Below are 22,556 nucleotides of genomic sequence, written 5' to 3' on the forward strand. Positions count from 1 at the left end.
AAATCATTAATGTATGCGAGGAACAATAGCGGCCCAAGCACCGTGCCCTGAGGGACGCCCGAAACAACATCGGTCCATGTCGAATGCTCACCACCGACGACGACCCTCTGGACACGATGCTTGAGGAAGCTAGTGATCCAAGCATGTGTTTTATTATGAATGCCGTAGCGTTTGAGTTTCTGTAAAAGACGATTATGGGGGACTACATCAAATGCTTTAGAGAAGTCCATTATCACCATATCAATTTGTGCTTTGTTGTTAAGTGAAAGAGCCAGATCTTGAACGGTGAGAATGAGTTGGGATTCAGTGGAATGTTTACTTCTGAAACCATGCTGCTTGTCTGTGAGAATTGAATGTAAATCAAAGTGGTGGATGATATTTGAGTGAATAATATGTTCAAGCACTTTGCAACATATACTGGTCAATGACACGGGACGATAATTAGATGCCAGGGTCCTGTCCCCTTTTTAAAAATTGGGGAAATATTAGCTTGTAACCAAGACTTGGGGAGCTCGCTAGTGTCAAGGGATCTCTGAAAAATGACACTAAGAGCTGGTGCTAATTCATTAGCAGCCAGCTTGAGTAACCGAGAAGATATCCCGTCAGGACCTGTTGCTTTACTTGGGTCCAAATCATTAAGCAACTTGGCAACTCCCTCAGTAGAGATGAAGATCTCTGGCATGCTGGGAACATGCGAATTAGATTCCTGGGGAAGATTTGGGTTTTCATCGGTGAAAACCGACTTAAACTGATCTTTTAAGATCTCGGCCTTGAATCTGTTTTCTGATTCAAGTTTGCCATCCCTTTTCAAGGTTGGAATACCTGTTGAATCGACTTTTAAACTCTTGATAAATGACCAAAATTTTTTTGGCGAATCTGAACAAACTGATGATAAATTGATATGTAGCTCCTTTATGCGTTTCTTGTGACTTTGTGCGTATTCTTACGCTCGTTAGTAAACCTTTTAAAATTAGGTTGGGTGTTTTCTTTTTTAAAAGCATTGAAGGCTCTCTGCTTGCGTTTATGCAAGCGACAGATCTTTTTTGTGATCCATGGAGATTGAGTACGTTTGGAGATTATTTTTGTGGGTATGTGGCGGTTCATGGCTGTTTCCACAGCTGTTTTGAATTCATCATATAACTCAGTCACTGTTCTCTGGTGTGAGTCCTTGTTAATTTGCACAAATTCGTTTGACCATGTTTTAAGATCATTTTTCAAAGCCTGCTCGTCGGCTTTGTGAAACAGGTATCTTTTGAATGGTGTGTGTTTCACAATCTTGGGTTTAGCACTTATGATGATAAGAGGGATACTGTCATGGTCACTGATTCCAGGGACGGTGGTAGATCTCTCAACAAGAGTTGGATTCGTTGTGAGAAATAAATCCAGAATATTTTTCATTCTGGTTGGCTGTTTCACAACTTGTTCAAGACCAAAATCGGCTGCAATTTCCACAAATTGTTTGGAAATTGCCGGGTATGAACCCCCTGGTTTAAAACAATTCTGATCCCAATCAATGTCTGGGATATAAGTAACCTTATTGAGATGTTATCAACACATGTGGCTTCTTTAGGTGTGCTCTTTCTAAGCTATTAGGAAATACCCCTGTTTGTAATGACAGATTGATTACATGGGTTATGGGATCAATTATAGCAACATCAGCTTTCTTCAGTAACCTTGTTGAGATGTTTTAAATACATGTGGCTTTATTTTCACTCAGAATTTTGGTGTGCTCTAAAACAAACTCATGACTTACAGGTTTAAACCTACTACTGAAGTTTCATTAACATCTACCTTATCATGACATACATTCATAGATATAAAAACAGGGAAAATCTGTTCCAGCTGACCAGCGGGGAACCAAAGGATGGATCCAAAAGTGTGACACTGCTGTATCCTTTTGGATCCATCCATCCCTGTTAGGGTTTTTTTTAACTTTGTTTATATGTTTTGTGTTACTTCCCCATTGGATGTCGTATCATATTTTCCCTGTTTTTAAATACATTCATAGAATCAGAAATCTTTTTTTTTTCAAGATTTGGACCAACGTTAGCAAAATACACGTTAAGTGTGTGTGAGATAACAGTTGGGTCAGAACTTTCACAGTCGTCAACCTTAAGGGGGTACAACACCCCTGCCCAATTTTGTGCCTATTTTTGCATTTTTCTCAAAAATTAAAGTGCATTGGTCTAATATGTGAGAAGACCTGCTTGTTTTTGCTTATTTTGCTGTAAGTTACCAGCAAACACAAAACATTGAAAAGGGTATAATAGGTTTTAATTACGCACAGTCTGATATGATATAAGCTATCTAAGATAAGCAGCAGTCATCTGACATACGCTATCTTCAGTAGATCAATATTGACACATGCTGACATAAGATCTTCAGTAGATAGCAACATTAAGATTATCTCAAATAAGATATCTTCAGAAGGTAGCAACATTGACACAGGCTGACATAGGCTATCTAAGATAAGCAGCAGTCATCTGACATACGCTATCTTCAGTAGATCAACATTGACACAGGCTGACATAAGCTATCTAAGATAAGCAGCAGTCATCTGACATACGCTATCTTCAGTAGATCAATATTGACACAGGCTGACATAGGCTATCTAAGATAAGCAGCAGTCATCTGACATACGCTATCTTCAGTAGATCAACATTGACACAGGCTGACATAAGATATCTAAGATAAGCAGCAGTCATCTGACATACGCTATCTTCAGTAGATCAACATTGACACAGGCTGACATAAGCTATCTAAGATAAGCAGCAGTCATCTGACATACGCTATATTCAGTAGATCAATATTGACACAGGCTGACATAAGATATCTAAGATAACCAGCAGTCATCTGACATACGCTATCTTCAGTAGATCAATATTGACACAGGCTGACATAAGCTATCTAAGATAAGCATCAGTCATCTGACATACGCTACCTTCAGTAGATCAATATTGACACAGGCTGACATAAGCTATCTAAGATAAGCATCAGTCATCTGACATACGCTACCTTCAGTAGATCAATATTGACACAGGCTGACATAAGATATCTAAGATAAGCAGCAGTCATCTGACATACGCTATCTTCAGTAGATCAATATTGACACAGGCTGACATAAGCTATCTAAGATAAGCAGCAGTCGTCTGACATACGCTATCTTCAGTAGATCAACATTGACACAGGCTGACATAAGCTATCTAAGATAAGCAGCAGTCGTCTGACATACGCTATCTTCAGTAGATCAATATTGACACAGGCTGACATAAGATATCTAAGATAAGCAGCAGTCATCTGACATACGCTATCTTCAGTAGATCAATATTGACACAGGCTGACATAAGCTATCTAAGATAAGCAGCAGTCATCTGACATACGCTATCTTCAGTAGATCAATATTGACACAGGCTGACATAAGCTATCTAAGATAAGCAGCAGTCATCTGACATACGCTATCTTCAGTAGATCAATATTGACACAGGCTGACATAAGCTATCTAAGATAAGCAGCAGTCATCTGACATACGCTATCTTCAGTAGATCAATATTGACACAGGCTGACATAAGATATCTAAGATAAGCAGCAGTCATCTGACATACGCTATCTTCAGTAGATCAACATTGACACAGGCTGACATAAGCTATCTAAGATAAGCAGCAGTCGTCTGACATACGCTATCTTCAGTAGATCAATATTGACACAGGCTGACATAAGATATCTAAGATAAGCAGCAGTCATCTGACATACGCTATCTTCAGTAGATCAATATTGACACAGGCTGACATAAGCTATCTAAGATAAGCAGCAGTCATCTGACATACGCTATCTTCAGTAGATCAATATTGACACATGCTGACATAAGCTATCTAAGATAAGCAGCAGTCGTCTGACATACGCTATCTTCAGTAGATCAATATTGACACAGGCTGACATAAGCTATCTAAGATAAGCAGCAGTCATCTGACATACGCTATCTTCAGTAGATCAATATTGACACAGGCTGACATAAGATATCTAAGATAAGCAGCAGTCATCTGACATACGCTATCTTCAGTAGATCAATATTGACACAGGCTGACATAAGCTATCTAAGATAAGCAGCAGTCGTCTGACATACGCTATCTTCAGTAGATCAATATTAACACAGGCTGACATAAGCTATCTAAGATAAGCAGCAGTCATCTGACATACGCTATCTTCAGTAGATCAACATTGACACAGGCTGACATAAGATATCTAAGATAAGCAGCAGTCATCTGACATACGCTATCTTCAGTAGATCAATATTAACACAGGCTGACATAAGCTATCTAAGATAAGCAGCAGTCGTCTGACATACGCTATCTTCAGTAGATCAATATTGACACAGGCTGACATAAGATATCTAAGATAAGCAGCAGTCATCTGACATACGCTATCTTCAGTAGATCAATATTGACACAGGCTGACATAAGCTATCTAAGATAAGCAGCAGTCATCTGACATACGCTATCTTCAGTAGATCAATATTGACACAGGCTGACATAAGATATCTAAGATAAGCAGCAGTCATCTGACATACGCTATCTTCAGTAGATCAATATTGACACAGGCTGACATAAGCTATCTAAGATAAGCAGCAGTCATCTGACATACGTTATCTTCAGTAGATCAATATTGACACAGGCTGACATAAGCTATGTAAGATAAGCAGCAGTCATCTGACATACGCTATCTTCAGTAGATCAACATTGACACAGGCTGACATAAGATATCTAAGATAAGCAGCAGTCCTCTGACATACGCTATCTTCAGTAGATCAATATTGACACAGGCTGACATAAGCTATCTAAGATAAGCAGCAGTCATCTGACATACGCTATCTTCAGTAGATCAATATTGACACAGGCTGACATAAGCTATCTAAGATAAGCAGCAGTCATCTGACATACGCTATCTTCAGTAGATCAACATTGACACAGGCTGACATAAGCTATCTAAGATAAGCAGCAGTCATCTGACATACGCTATCTTCAGTAGATCAACATTGACACAGGCTGACATAAGCTATCTAAGATAAGCAGCAGTCATCTGACATACGCTATCTTCAGTAGATCAACATTGACACAGGCTGACATAAGCTATCTAAGATAAGCAGCAGTCATCTGACATACGCTATCTTCAGTAGATCAACATTGACACAGGCTGACATAAGCTATCTAAGATAAGCAGCAGTCGTCTGACATACGCTATCTTCAGTAGATCAATATTGACACAGGCTGACATAAGCTATCTAAGATAAGCAGCAGTCATCTGACATACGCTATCTTCAGTAGATCAATATTGACACAGGCTGACATAAGCTATCTAAGATAAGCAGCAGTCATCTGACATACGCTATCTTCAGTAGATCAATATTGACACAGGCTGACATAAGCTATCTAAGATAAGCAGCAGTCATCTGACATATGCTATCTTCAGTAGATCAACATTGACACAGGCTGACATAAGCTATCTAAGATAAGCAGCAGTCATCTGACATACGCTATCTTCAGTAGATCAATATTGACACAGGCTGACATAAGCTATCTAAGATAAGCATCAGTCATCTGACATACGCTATCTTCAGTAGATCAACATTGACACAGGCTGACATAAGCTATCTAAGATAAGCAGCAGTCATCTGACATACGCTATCTTCAGTAGATCAATATTGACACAGGCTGACATAAGCTATCTAAGATAAGCAGCAGTCGTCTGACATACGCTATCTTCAGTAGATCAATATTGACACAGGCTGACATAAGCTATCTAAGATAAGCAGCAGTCATCTGACATACGCTATCTTCAGTAGATCAATATTGACACAGGCTGACATAAGATATCTAAGATAAGCAGCAGTCATCTGACATACGCTATCTTCAGTAGATCAATATTGACACAGGCTGACATAAGCTATCTAAGATAAGCAGCAGTCATCTGACATACGCTATCTTCAGTAGATCAACATTGACACAGGCTGACATAAGATATCTAAGATAAGCAGCAGTCATCTGACATACGCTATCTTCAGTAGATCAATATTGACACAGGCTGACATAAGCTATCTAAGATAAGCAGCAGTCATCTGACATATGCTATCTTCAGTAGATCAACATTGACACAGGCTGGCATAAGCTATCTAAGATAAGCAGCAGTCATCTGACATACGCTATCTTCAGTAGATCAATATTGACACAGGCTGACATAAGCTATCTAAGATAAGCAGCAGTCATCTGACATACGCTATCTTCAGTAGATCAACATTGACACAGGCTGACATAAGCTATCTAAGATAAGCAGCAGTCATCTGACATACGCTATCTTCAGTAGATCAATATTGACACAGGCTGACATAAGCTATCTAAGATAAGCATCAGTCATCTGACATACGCTATCTTCAGTAGATCAACATTGACACAGGCTGACATAAGCTATCTAAGATAAGCAGCAGTCGTCTGACATACGCTATCTTCAGTAGATCAATATTGACACAGGCTGACATAAGATATCTAAGATAAGCAGCAGTCATCTGACATACGCTATCTTCAGTAGATCAACATTGACACAGGCTGACATAAGCTATCTAAGATAAGCAGCAGTCGTCTGACATACGCTATCTTCAGTAGATAAAAAAATCAACATTGACACAGGCTAACATAAGGTCTTCAGTAGATAGCAACATTAAAATGATCTCACATAAGATATCGTCAGTAGGTAGCAACATTAACACAGGCTGACTTAAAGAAATCTATAGTATATAGCAACACTGGCACAGTCTTACATAAGCTATCTTAAGTAGATAGCAACATTAAAATGATCTCACATAAGATATCGTCAGTAGGTAGCAACATTAGCACAGGCTGACTTAAAGAAATCTATAGTATATAGCAACACCGGCACAGTCTGACATAAGCTATCTTCAGTAGATAGCAACATTAAAATGATCTCACATAAGATATCGTCAGTAGGTAGCAACATTGACACAGGCTGACTTAAAGAAATCTATAGTATATAGCAACACCGGCACAGTCTGACATAAGCTATCTTCAGTAGATAGCAACATTAAAATGATCTCAAATAAGATATCGTCAGTAGGTAGCAACATTAGCACAGGCTGACTTAAAGAAATCTATAGTATATAGCAACACCGGCACAGTTCGACATAAGCTATCTTCAGTAGATAGCAACATTAAAATGATCTCACATAAGATATCGTCAGTAGGTAGCAACATTAACACAGGCTGACTTAAAGAAATCTATAGTATATAGCAACACCGGCACAGTCTGACATAAGCTATCTTCAGTAGATAAACACCTACCAAAAGTAACTACCCCCTTATGGATGACCATTATTCCATTACAGTTGAACGTATGTCACATTTGGGATATGCAATCAAGACAGAATTTATTTCTGCACATTATAACACCTCATCTGTTGTAATGGTTCCAATATTGATAGCATAACCCCAGATTTGAAAGTTGCAGCAACAGAAAACTTGCTTTGAATTCAGTAACCATGGAAGAAAATGCCTTTGGCTCTCATTGGGTTATTCCTCTTATTTCGTGAATTTAGAGGCGGTCAAAACATGTGATAATCAATATAAAATGTCATTATTCACATTGGTGGATAAAATTTGGTATACAATCAACTGTTTTGGAATAATGGTCATTCACTAAGAGGGGTAATACTTTTTGGGATGTGTTTAGTAACATTAACACATAAACTATCATCATTAGATAGTAACATTATTAATGCAGATATTAATGCTCAGATCATCATTACAGACATTTTGAGTAAAGATTTGAATTTGTTTTAATTAAAATGAAAAGAAACTAGAAATATTTGTAATCACTAGAAACATGATGAGGTAATCCTTAAATTTTCATTATTTACTACATCCTCTACCCCTACAACTAGAGGATGTCGGACATTTTGAGAGTTTCAATTTTGATTATTTCCATCTCAATTTTCAGATAATTGACTTTTTTATGAAAATAATGAAAGTTTTGGTCAAATTGAAAAGGCGATGCAGGTGGGTGACGGGAAATTAATCATTATATTAGACTTTATTTCAACACGGAAAGCCCAATTCAACAAAAGTTGTTCTTACTTGGGGCTGTGCATAAACAAACATACATGTACAAAATAACAAACAATTACTTTATCTCGACTTACACATATTACAAACTCAAAATTATTAATTGTCAAAAGCCAAAATGATACTTATGATTACATACTTACCATGGTGAGCACCAGGTGAGCACTGTGGCCTAGCGGAATGGGCACTGACTCATAATCGGAAGGTTGCGGGTTCGAGCCCCGGCGACGCCATCGTGTTGTGCCCTTGAGTAAGGCACTTTATCTCGATTACTCCTCTCCACCCAGGTGTTTAAATGGGTACCGGCATTCTTAAATGCTGGGAAGGTAACATACTTGCTGTAGAGGAGGTGTAGCGATCCCCTATAGCAACATTACATGGAGGAGTCTGGCCCAATCGCCAATGAAAGAGAGATGGGCACTCTGATCACTGTTTATACAGGATCGTCTCCTTTACCTTTACCTTTACTTACCATGCTTACAGGCATGGCTTTATGATTTTTTAAGATTATTTTTGAAAGTATACAAGGTTGGAAAGTTTTGGATATTATTTTCTAGTTCATTCCAGCTTATTTCATTTCATTTCACTAGCCTAATCTGTCATCAGATATTTTCTGCAGATAGCAACATTGACACAGTCTGACATAAGCTATCGTCAGTAGATAGTAATATTGATATGGTCTTGAGCTATCTTCAGTAGATAGCAACATTTACATGATCTAGCATAAGATATCTTCAGATAGCATTATTGTTACAATCTTCAGTAGATAGCAACATTAAGACTGTCTTATATAAGCTATATTCAGTAGATAATAACATTTAATAATATGATTATTATTATTGTTTAAATTCAGTAACCACGGAAGAAAATGTTTTTGGCTCTCATTGAATTATTATTCTTGTTTCGTAAATTTGGAGGAGGTAAAAACATGTGATAATCAATACAAAATGCCAATATTCACATCGATGGATAAAATTTGGCATACGATCAACCATTTTGGAATGGTCGCCTAATGGTATTTCATTAAGAGGGGTAATTACTTTTTGGAATATGTTTTATATCTTTAGTAGATAGCAACATTGACTGAGTCTGCCATAAAATATCCTCAGTAAATAGTAACATTAATATAATCTGACATAAGATATCTTCTGCAGATAGCAACATTGACACAGTCTGACATAAACTATCATCAGTAGATAACAACATTAATATGGTCTTATCTAAGCTATCTTCAGTAGATATCAGCATTCATGTGAACTGACATATCCTATCTTCAGTAGATAGCAACATTAATATAATCTGACATAAGATATCTTCTGCAGATAGCAACATTGACACAGTCTGACATAAGCTATCTTCAGCATTCATATGAGCTGACATATCCTATCTTCAGTAGATAGCAACATTAACATGATCTGACATATCCTATCTTCAGTAGATAGATAGCAACATTAACATGATCTGACATAACATATCTTCAGTAGATAACAACATTGGCAGTATGAAATAAGTTATTGTCAGTAGATAGCAACATTAACATGATCTGACATACAATACCTTCCGATAGCAATGTTGACACAGTCGTCTGACATGGGCTAACTTCAGTAGATAGTAACATTACTATTAGTATTCTCTCATTTAAGCTATTATCAGTAGATAGCAACATTAATCTTTGGCAACATCTGACATAACATTGACAAAGTCTGACATAAGCTATCTTAAGATAGCAGTAGTCATCTGACATATGTGGCTGGACGCGGCGAATGAGCCGTAAACTCGGCAAACTTCATTTCGAGCTACAGGTGAAAATAATATGCAAATCTCGTATTTTGGTGAAGTTGAGATTTTTGCAGATTTGAAATGTTTAAGGGCTGGGGTATGAACGTTTGGACAGTATTTATTTTGGGACATTGGAGCACATCAGACATATCGAATTGCATTCTGAATACGAAGAATGTCATTCTGATATCAAATAATTTTGATTTTTGAAATTCGCAATTTAATACACATTTTATGGCAAATCATTAAAATTGATATTTTTGATATTTAACACTACTTGAAGTAAACTTTATAAATCTGATGATTTATACTTAAAGTGTAGTAGGTGGGATGAAAAGCCGACGATCAATTGAAAATTTTGGCCTTTCGTATAGAAGATATGGATTTTTTTCCCAAAACACCACAAAAAATTAGGTCTTTTTGGAAAAAAAATCAATATCTTCAATATGAAAGGTAAAATTTTCAATTGACCGTCGGCTTTTCCTCCCTGCTACATACACTTTAAGAATATATCATTAGATTTATATAATTTACTTCGAGGACTGTTATATATCAAAAATTTAAAAATACCAAATTTTTAAAATTTGTCATAAAATTTGTATTATATTATGATTTTCAAAAAATGAAAATTATTTGATATCAGAAAGACATGGTTCGTATTCAGAATGCAATTCGATAGGTCTGAGGTGCTCTCATATCCCACAAAAAATACTGTCGAAAAGCAATAAACGCTCATTTTAGATCCCTTAAGCTTTCTTCTAAACACATACAAAGTTTTTTTAAAGAAATAAGTGGAAATATGAAATAATTTACATTTTCTGAGGCCCATCTGATGAGTGGTCATTATGCTTCCCTAACTTTGAACGCGTTTTTCTCGGTTTCGCGTTTTGATTCATGACAACCTATAACAAGCCATAACTTCGCTTCTAATTGTCATATTAAGTTCATTGAGGTGTCATTTTAATCCCTGAAACATGCTCTTTGCAAATATGTAAAAAAGTAAAAATGACCAGAGGGGGTCTTTACGGCTTATTCGAGGTGTCCAGGCACATATGCTATCTTCAGTAGATATAAAAATCAACATTATCTGACATAAGATATCTTCAATATATAGCAACACTGGCACAGTCTGACATAAGCTATCTTCAGTAGATAGACACCTACCACAAGTAACTACCCCCTTAATGAATGACCATTATTCCAAAACGTATGCCAAATCTGGGACATGACACCTCATTTGTTGCAATGGTCCCAATATTGATGTCGCAGAATACAATTAAATGAAAGTAACCCAAGATTTGAAACTTGCAGCAAAATCCTATTGCTTTGTATTCAGTTTCAATGGAAGGGAATGTTTTCGGCTCTCATTGGATTATTCTTCTTGCTTTGTGACATTGGAGGTTGTCAAAACATGTGATAATCAATACAAAATCATTATTCACATCGGTGGATAAAATTTGGCATATGATCAACCGTTTTGGAATAATGGTCATTCATTAAGAGGGGTGATTGCTTTTTGGGATGTATTTAGTAACATTGATATGGTCTGATATCAATTATCTTCAGTAGATTGAAACAGTCTGACGTAGGCTATCTATAATAGATAGTAACATGGTTTCATATGAGCTATCTTCAGTAGATAATAACATTAACATGATCTGACATAAGATATCTTCTTTATATATCAACATTGGCACAGTATAACACATGCTATCTTCAGTAGATAGCAACATTAACATGATCTGACATAGGATATCATTCAGTATATCAATATGGGCACAGTCTGTCATATGTTATCTTCAGTAGATAGCAACATTGACAGAGTCTGGTCTGATATAAGCTGCCGTCAGTAGATAGCAAAATTAACACAATCTGACAGAAGATATCTTTAGTAGATAGCAACATTGACACAGTTTTGACATATGCTATCTTCAGTAGATAGTAACATAAATATGGTCTGACATAAGCTATCTTCAGTTGATAGCAACATTCACACGATCTGACATAAGATTTCTTTTGTAAAAAGCCACATTGACACAGTCTTACATGCTATCTTCAGTAGATAGTAACATTAATATGGTCTGATATAAATATCCTTAGTAGATAGCAACATTGATGCAGTCTGACATAAGCTATCTCCTGTAGAAAACAACATTGGCACAGTCTGGTATAAACTATCTTCAGTAGATAGTAAAATTAATATGATCTGATAGGTTATAAGCTAACTTTTTTGCATGAACTTGCTATTAACCCTACTCCTACGAAGGTTTTTTTACAAACCTGCAGAAAAAAGTGTGTGTTTAGGCCTCAATTATTTAAGCTATAACCGTAGATCCATCCTATGTGCTCAGTGATAATATTTTTACCCCAGCACATTTACCTAGAGGTAGGACAGATCATAAAGATGACTACCCAGCAAACACAAAAACGTTTTAAAAACGTTTTTAATAAGTTATATTTTGGCTTTTGGTTTACATAAAAACGTTTTAATAACATTAAAATGTCGGGTTATATAAAGGTCATGAAAACGTTTTAAAACGTTTTGTATGAAAACACACTACAACAATATTTTTAAAATGTTTTCAAAAATGTTATTGTAAACTATTTTTGCAAACATTTTTTGCCAAATATTTTGTCAACACTTAAATAACATTATGTTAAAATATTTGCACTCAGCAAACACAGAAATGTTCATAAAATGTTTTTTTCAAAACGTTTTAATAACATTTAAATGTCGGGTTATATAAAGGTCATGAAAACGTTTTTAAAACGTTATTGCAAATATTTTGGGCAAACATTTTTCGCAAAATATTTTTTCAACCCCAAAATAACATTCTGTTTTGAATGTTTTGTATAAAGTTTTCAAAAATGTTTTTGGAATGTTATTAAAACGTTTTATACCCTTTATATAACTCGACATTTAAACTTTTTCTCTAAAACATTTTGTTTTGCTGAGCAGTAGATTATCAAAAAATTATTTTTAATGTGATGAAAACGTTTTATACCATTAATATACCCTTTATATAACCCGACATTTAAACGTTTTCTGACAACCTTTTATAACCTTTTGCGAATGATGTCGAAAACGTTTTGTGTTTGCTGGGTAGGGGTGGTAGTGGTACTACAGCTTTCTACAGTAAAGTCCGTGATTTTCGTTTTCCTGTTATATATTATTGCAAGGACTTTTATTTGGTAGTTAGGTTGAAATAGTCATTTCCTTGTATATTTCGGAGAAAATCAATGTTCCTGTACTTTTGTACATACCTAGAATTTCCCAACTTTGCAATTTATCCCCAATTAACAGCAGGAGAAAGAAAATAATGCATGACACCTTGTTTGTTATAATTGACTAAATATTGTTGTCTCGGTGTAAATTTGAAGGCGACAGGTGCCAACATTCAGATTTGCAGTAAATTGTATTGATTTGAATTCAGCCCAAAGATAATGGGTGCATGGAACTTTTAAATTCATGTGGTTTTTTTTAAAATATTCCTGAAATTGAGTGAATGAATGATCAAAATGCGCATAAATAAACTTCTTTCTATGTAAATATTTTGTGAATACGATTGATAGTTCTGAAGGTATGGGCGTTTTTATAACAGTTGAGTTACTTTCTGCAAGGTCTTTATCTAATGCTTTTTATATGTCGTTTCCAGGAGCGGATCTAGGGCTGTGTTTTTAGGGGCATCTGTATTTTGACAAAAAAAAAAGCAAAATCAGCCCACTTTTGATTATTTTGGGCTTCACAAGCTCCTTCCCACCTGGTCTTGACCATCCAATTTGATCTTTTCATCAGAAATTGGCAATCAATTATCAACTTAAAACACTGGAATCCCCCCTCCCGGGCCAGTACCTTTAGGAATATGGTAACAAGGACTATACATCTAATGTTTCACATTCTCTGATCATTTCATCACAGATTGGAGAGGAGCAACTTAAAAGTTTATTAGAGCAAGTCAGCATGCAGACAGCAAAGAAAACTACAGTTAAGGTAAGCTATTTTAAACCTGATTAAGAGTCTGTTAGAGCAAGTTAGCCTGCAGATATCAAAGAAAACTACAGTTAAGGTTATCTATTTTAACTGTGGTTAAGAGTCTATTAGTTAGTATTAGAGCAAGTTAACATACAAAAAGCAAAGAACACTACAGGTAAGGTAAGAAAATCTGAGTTCTGATTAAGATGATATCAAATATATCATGTATACATTTCAAAGTAGGACGTAACTCGACTTATGGCCTAAAACACGGCCCCTATTTTGCACGTAAAGTCTATGGAAAGCTATTTTGTGTTACGGTATGTACCCTTAAGGTAATCTATTTTAACCGTGGTTAAGAGTCTACAAAAAGCAAAGAAAACTGAAGTTAAGGAAAGATATTTTAATCATGGTTAAGAGTCTATTAGAGCAAGTTAGCATCCAGACAGCAAAGAAAACTACAGTTAAGGTAAGATATTTTAACCATGGTTAAGAGTCTATTAGAGCAAGTTAGCATGCAGACAGCAAAGAAAACTACAGTTAAGGTAAGCTATTTTAACTATGGTGAAGAGTGTATTAGAGCAAGTTAGCATGCAGACAGCAAAGAAAACTACAGTTAAGGTAAGCTATTTTAACCATGGTTAAGAGTCTATTAGAGCAAGTTAGCATGCAGACAGCAAAGAAAACTACAGTTTAGGTAAGATATTTTAACCATGGTTAAGAGTCTATTAGCGCAAGTTAGCATGCAGATAGCAAAGAAAACTATAGTTAAGGTAGGATAATTTTAACCATGGTTAAGAGTCTATTAGCGCAAGTTAGCATACAGACAGCAAAGAAAACTACAGTTAAGGTAAGATATTTTAACCATGGTTAAGAGTCTATTAGAGCAAGTTAGCATGCAGACAGCAAAGAAAAATACAGTTAAGGTAAGCTATTTTAACCATGGTTAAGAGTCTATTAGAGCAAGTTAGCATGCAGACAGCAAAGAAAACTACAGTTAAGGTAAGCTATTTTAACCATGGTTAAGAGTCTATTAGAGCAAGTTAGCATGCAGACAGCAAAGACAACTACAGTTAAGGTAAGCTATTTTAACCATAGTTAAGAGTCTCTTAGAGCAAGTTAGCATGCAGATAGCAAAGAAAACTACAGTTAATGTAAGCTATTTTAACCATGGTTAAGAGTCTATTAGAGCAAGTTAGCATGTAGACAGCAAAGAAAACTACAGTTAAGGAAAGATATTTTAACCATGGTTAAGAGTCTATTAGAGCAAGTTAGCATGCAGACAGCAAAGAAAAAACTACAGTTAAGGAAAGAAAGATATTTTAACCATGGTTAAGAGTCTATTAGAGCAAGTTAGCATGCAGACAGCAAAGAAAACTACAGTTAAGGAAAGATATTTTAACCATGGTTAAGAGTCTATTAGAGCAAGTTAGCATGCAGACAGCAAAGAAAACTACAGTTAAGGTAAGATATTTTAACCATGGTTAAGAGTCTATTAGAGCAAGTTAGCATGCAGACAGCATCGAATACTACAGTTTAGGTAAGATATTTTAACCATGGTTAAGAGTCTATTAGAGCATGTTAGCATCCAGACAGCAAATAAAACTCCATTAAGGGATCTAAAATGAGCGTTTATTGCGTTTCGACAGTATTTTTGTGGGACATGAGAGCACCTCAGACCTATCGAATTGCATTCTGAATACGAAGCATGTCTTTCTGATATCAAATAATTTTCATTTTTGAAAATCACAATATAATACAAATTTTATGACAAATTATAAAATTTGATATTTTTCAAATTTTTGATATATAACAGTCCTCGAAGTAATTATATAAATCTAATGATATATTCTTAAAGTGTATGTAGCAGGGAGGAAAAGCCGACGGTCAATTGAAAATTTTGACCTTTCATATTGAAGATATGGATTTTTTTCCCAAAAAGACCTAAATTTTTTGGTGTTTTGGGAAAAAAAATCCATATCTTCAATAAGAAAGGTCAAAATTTTCAATTGATCGTCGGCTTTTCATCCCACCTACATACACTTTAAGTATAAATCATCAGATTTATAAAGTTTACTTCAAGTTCTGTTAAATATCAAAAATATCAATTTTTAATGATTTGCCATAAAATGTGCATTAAATTGCGAATTTCAAAAAATCAAAATTATTTGATATCAGAATGACATTCTTCGTATTCAGAATGCAATTCGATATGTCTGATGTGCTCTCTTGTCCCAAAATAAATACTGTCCAAACGTTCATACCCCAGCCCTTAAGGTAAGATATTTTAACCATGGTTAAGAGTCTATTAGAGCAAGTTAGCATGCAGATAGCAAAGAAAACTACAGTTAAGGTAAGCTATTTTAACCATGGTTAAGAGTCTATTAGAGCAAGTTAGCATGTAGACAGCAAAGAAAACTACAGTTAAGGTAAGATATTTTAACCATGGTTAAGAGTCTATTAGAGCAAGTTAGCATGCAAACAGGAAAGGAAACTACAGTTAAGGAAAGATATTTTAATCATGGTTAAGAGTCTATTAGAGCAAGTTAGCATGCAAACAGCAAAGAAAACTACAGTTAAGGTAAGCTATCTTAACCATGGTTAAGAGTCTATTAGAGCAAGTTAGCATGCAGATAGCAAAGAAAACTACAGTTAAGGTAAGCTATTTTAACCATGTTAAGAGTCTATTAGAGCAAGTTAGCATGCAGACAGCATAGAAAACTACAGTTAAAGTAAGATATTTTAACCATGGTTAAGAGTCTATTAGAGCATGTTAGCATTCAGACAGCATAGAAAACTACAGTTATGGTAAGCTATTTTAACCATGGTTAAGATTCTATTCTTATGCAACATTTAAATGTTCATTAAACATTTGAATAAAAATCAAAACATGTTGAAAACCCGTTTATAGCGTTTAAAATGTTATTTTTCTGTTTGGTGGGTATCCCAGTCTACAAAATGACTATACATGTATAATTTCTTCCCTTCTTTCTTCTTAATATTTTCACAGTTCGATAGGAGACGTATGAATTTGGACGACAGTGATGATGACTATTGATGGCAGCTTCATCCCTGTGTACTTAATGGAATAATCCATTTGAAATCCATGCACCCCTATGACCAAATGGAGTTCATTCATCCCATTCAGGTAACCACATTTGAAATTCACACTCCCTATGTAAAAGATTAAGGTCGTGATTTTCATAGGGTGTGTATGGATTTCAACTGGAATCGCTCAATTATGTGTTCTGAACTGTGACTTACTTTATTAAGACTTGTATTATCAGCTTTATGCGCTGAAAGTTTTGCAGTCCTGATTTTTTCAGTCTCGCCATACGGTTTACACCCACTATATAGTGCATTGAATCTTGAAGTTATTTATTTATAAACTGGTATATAATATTCTCTATCAGGGTTTCTAAAATCCTTTTTCCCATTGACACAGATTTCATGGGGGGAAATGGCAAGACCCACAGCATAATACAAAATGTTGCTTAATGTCAAAGTTCGGTAGTGTAATGGAAACTACGCATATCAGGTGTAATGAGCCAGGTGTTGTACGATATTGTGACTTAATAGCTACGTATAAGAGAGCCTAAACTGGCTTCATGTGTACATATGGAGTTGCAAAAGGGGTGTTTTCTTCATGTATAAAGACATGCAGAGTTAGACTAATCATAACAAATTAATTGAGGGAGTAAATGAGATAAAGGTTTTAATATGTCAATGGAGTTTTTCACACAAGAAAAAGAAAACGTAAAAGGGACAAGTAATTACAGTGCTTGAGTTCTTCATGTGATTTCTAAAAACTTTCAGTCAAGGTCCGAGACCTCCTGAAGATGTGCCCACGACCTACAGTTTAGGAAGCCCTGTTCTATATGATTGACATCATACCAGACTCACTTCATATCACAGTTGCACCAGAGCTGTCGGTCTGCAACCTATCACAATGGCAACCTAGGAAGTCTGTGTCTTCACTAAATGGAGATTTTTAGCTTAACATTTGGATACATGTGAATTCAACATTGCTTTCGGTTGTGTCAATGGTGGGACACACTTATCCCAGCATCCCAGGGCGGGAAGGATGGCACATGCAATGTACTAGATTTGGGGAAAGAAGGTTTTGTACTTTGTAGAAAAGGATATAATATAGCCCGCTAAAATGACCAAATTGAAGACGCACTGCAGGTGTCATTTTCTTTTAAACCAGTTCGAATGCAGCCATAGAAATTGGCATAAAGAAAGTAAATCAAACTAAAGGTGGATTTGCTCGGCTCACGAAAACTTGCACATACAAAAGTTTGAGTAAATTGCTCTAATATTTTGAGTTTGGCGCCATTTAAAAATCCCTCTGTGATTTCAATTTGTTGTTTATACTCTCTACTACCAACTGCTCGCATGGCCTTGATTGCTGGGTAAAAGGAAAAGGCATGTGTATTGTTAACCTGAAATTGCGTCAGAGATATTTTACTTGACAGTTACTCTATCATTTATAACATACTTGTTTGTACAGTTATTTAATATGCATGTTATTTTCCTGATCTGGATGCCTGAACCGTAATTGAAGTCCTGGTAAATCCAGGCAAACTTTGCCATCTTTGTATATAAATTGTTGCCCACTTACACACTCGACTGTTTTTGGAATTATATACTGGAACTTACTTTACTCGCATCTTTGCAAAGTTGCGTGTAGAATCACCAAAATTCATCAGGCAACTGACCCATTGGACTGGTCACGTGATCATCTTGATGGTCCAGTCCCATGCATGAGATAAGTTAACTCCCTTGACACTACTGGTCATCAAACAGCATTTCTGATTGGTTGATAACTTGAAATGCTCATTTTAATTGCCAATTATGACTAGGCTTTGAACTTTTTATGGTCAAACTTGCATTTGCAGATGATCTTATTAATACCCTCCTTGATTGGTTCAAAATTGGACACAATATTCATTTTGGTCAATTGGTAGGTAGTTCTCATGGGGTTAAAGCGGAGTCCCACTCTCTTGTTTTGTGATGGTTGCTTTCTATGATGCCTCTCCTATGCCCCTGTTCCTTCTGATCCAGAAAGACGACACCTTGTTGTTAATGGGATGCCCAGTAACCTTTAGATAGAGGTAAACATGGTAAAGGACAGAGTTTTGCACTCCGTTTATGCTTGGTCTTTTGTTAACTCATTTCTCAACTGTAATGTACGATTTATGTAATTGTAATATTTGTTAATTTTTTTCACAAAAGTTATACGTATTATTTGTAATAAATGCCAGAAAGGTTTATTATCCTTTTGAAGCCGAAATAATATGAAAAATAAACCACGTATAATCTTGACTGTAATAATGGCACTATACAGTATGGGAATTTATTAGAGTATTATGATAAAGTGAAAAATTGCTTTGTTCTAGAGAGCCATGTGTCGAGAAATGGGGTTCCTTTGCATTTTGTCAGTAACTTTTAAGGCTCATACATGATTTTACATTGAAACACTAATAATTTACAAACTATAGATCCTATCATAGCAAAATGATCAGTAGGAGCAGGTGGAAATTCAAATTTGCATGAAAAGGTTGTCAAAAAGTAGCAACTTCCTCAAAAATATGTAACATCAAAACCATAGCACCCGTTGCACAATGTAAGATGATGCTTGATCCTGGAAATTTATTGATGAATTGAGTGTACATGTTCCATCAATTGATTTTACATGTAAACCGGATCTCAATTTTCGTATCTCTATTTCACTATCTTCATTAACTTAATTACTTTTTTTTTGTAGCATTAAAATGTTTTTGAATTTAATTTAACATGTTTAATAGCATAGACACAGACAAAGTTGTTTTACACTTTTTGCTTCAAGATGAAACAACACTGGGTACCCCAGCTCACGACACATGGCCGTATACAAACACTACACATTTTGTGTTAGGTGTAAGTTGCAACGTTAACATTACAATTATGCCAAAAAATCAGGTTTGAAAAACATGTACAAAATTATTTCAAAAACGTTTGTACCTGAGGGAATTTAGCAGTTAACTTTTTTACACTAAATAATGTGTCAGAAGCAGTTAAAAGGTAAATAATAGGTGCGGTATTCTATCTAATAAAATCTGCATTTTGATGGGGTAAAGTTGGGGAGGGGATAAGGCTGTCAATCTGGACAAGCATCTTTCGTTCTGCACCTTTAAAATAAAATCTGCATTTTGATGGGGGAGGGGTTGAGACTGTCAATTTGGTCAAGCATCTTACGTTCTGCACCACTAAAATAAAATCTGCATTTTGATGGGGTAAAGTGGGGAGGTGATGACGCTGTTAATTTCATCAAGCACCTTAAATTGTATTAAAGACTCACATTATGCATATTTTAGTTTGCATATAAATCAAGTGTTTTATAATTTGATTTTGTATCATAGATATCTATTAAACTGAAAAGTAAAAGAAACAATATTTCATTCCTTGCTTCCTTTCTTGTATTGGTTTATCTCCTTGATGAAGATTTTATAGATATTTATTAAACTGAAAAGTATAAGAAACAATTCATTCCTTGCTTCCTTTCTTGTATTGGTTAATCTCCTTGATGAAGATTTTATAGATATTAATGAAACTGAAAAGTATAAGAAACAATATTTCATTGCTTGCTTCCTTTCTTGTATTGGTTTATCTCCTTGATGAAGATTTTATAGATATTTATGAAACTGAAAAGTATAAGAAACAATTCATTCCTTGCTTCCTTTCTTGTATTGGTTAATCTCCTTGATGAAGATTTTATAGATATTAATGAAACTGAAAAGTATAAGAAACAATATTTCATTGCTTGCTTCCTTTCTTGTATTGGTTTATTCCATTGATGAAGATTTTATTGATATTTATGAAACTGAAAAGTAAAAGAAACAATTCATTGCTTGCTTCCTTTCTTGTATTGGTTTATTCCCTTGATGAAGATTTTATAGATATTTATGAAACTGAAAAGTAAAAGAAACATTTCATTCCTTGCTTCCTTTCTTGTATTGGTTTACCCCCTTGCTGAAGATTTTATAGATATTTATGAAACTGAAAAGTATAAGAAACAATTCATTCCTTGCTTCCTTTCTTGTATTGGTTTATTCCCTTGATGAAGATTTTATAGATATTTATGAAACTGAAAAGTAAAAGAAACATTTCATTCCTTGCTTCGTTGCTTGTACTGAGTGTAATGGGCTATTATAAATTATTTAAAAAACACAAGCCCCCATTAAAGATATTACATGTACCTATTAAACTGAAAAGTATAAGAAACATTTCATTCCTTGCTTCCTTACTTGTATTGGTTTCAAAGGGATTTTACATTTAAAAACCGACCTCTTAAAGATTTCATAGCTTCAGTTCTTGTATTTGTTTCAATGGGCCATTACATTTAAAAACAACAACCCCCTTGGAAATATTATATACCTGTATATCTATTAAACTGAAAAGTATGATAAACATTTCATTCCTTGCTTCCTTGCTTGTATTGGTTTCGAAGGGCTATTACATTTTTTAAAATATTGAAAATATAATATAGCTGTATAATGGTATAATAAATATGAGAAACATTTCATTCCTTGCTTGTATTGGTTTCAAAGGGCTATTACATTTTTAAAAACCGCCTCTTGAAGATTTCATAGATATATATTTAACTGAAAAGGAAAAGAAACAGTTCATTACTTGCTTCATTTTTTGTATTGGTTTCAATGGTCTATTACAGTTGAAAATCACAACCACCTTGAAGATTTTTTGAATTTCATCGATGTTCATCAATAGAGGTTATCCACTTTACTCATGTGTGACTTCTAACAAAAGGCACTGGTTCCCGTAGTATTCCTCATTCACACCAATTCAATTGAATTTTGAAACGGTCATTGTTGCACATGCAGGTACTTCTTTTGAAAGTCCTATACAAGGTATAGCAGTCCCTGATAGGATATGCAGCTTATAGAACACGGATAACCTCTATAGCTGTTCAATATTCAACCATGTCCATTCCAAAACAGTGGAAAAGGTGTAGAATTTCAAATAAAATTTCTCAAATTGAGGTGGAATTAGATAAAATCGAAATAATTTCAATTTTTAAGGTCTTAAGATTCTATCTGGATTGGTCGTATTATTCACCTGCAATTTAGAAACATCAATTCAAATGAAACATGGCGGCTGCTTTGAGCGTGATGAAAATGACATCTTTCATGAAATGATACAATCACCATATTATGTTGGGGATAGAATGGAGGGAAGGGTCCACCCCAGTGCTACAACTTGAATAATACCAAAGCTTCAAGGCCCATTGACCTCAAAATTAACTGACCCATATCAATTTTTACAAACCCGAACGCAACTCTCTCTCCCACTTTCATTTGTTCAGTCTATCAATTTTCACGGGCCCAGACTCAAATTAAAAACTTTGATGTTACACTGGTCCACTTAATGTGACACTTAAGTCTTTTTCTCTCTCACTCCCATTTGTTCAGTCTATCAATTTTCATTGGCCCAGACTCAAATTAAAAACTTTGATGTTACACTGGTCCACTTAATGTGACACTTAAGACTTTCTCTCTCCCACTCCCATTTGTTCAGTCTATCAATTTTCATGGGCCCAGACTCAAATTCAAAACTGATGTTACACCGGTCTACACTAATGTGACACTTTTAAGTGTCTTAAAGAACTTCAGACCCCCCCC

The 22,556-nt window shown here is 35.2% G+C and overlaps 1 long non-coding RNA gene across 1 annotated transcript in view; it reads left to right on the forward strand.

Annotated features, from left to right (window-relative positions):
• Nucleotides 1–17,819, forward strand: part of LOC140146881 (uncharacterized) — a 41,598-nt gene extending 23,779 nt beyond the window's left edge. The window contains exons 2-3 of the long non-coding RNA XR_011858333.1: nt 13,822–13,893; nt 16,886–17,819. This is a non-coding gene — a long non-coding RNA (uncharacterized lncRNA). The remainder of the gene's footprint in view (nt 1–13,821; nt 13,894–16,885) is intronic.
• Nucleotides 17,820–22,556: the final 4,737 nt, after the last annotated feature.

Source organism: Amphiura filiformis, chromosome 2 (genome assembly GCF_039555335.1).
Source record: "Amphiura filiformis chromosome 2, Afil_fr2py, whole genome shotgun sequence".
NCBI lineage: Eukaryota > Metazoa > Echinodermata > Ophiuroidea > Amphilepidida > Amphiuridae > Amphiura > Amphiura filiformis.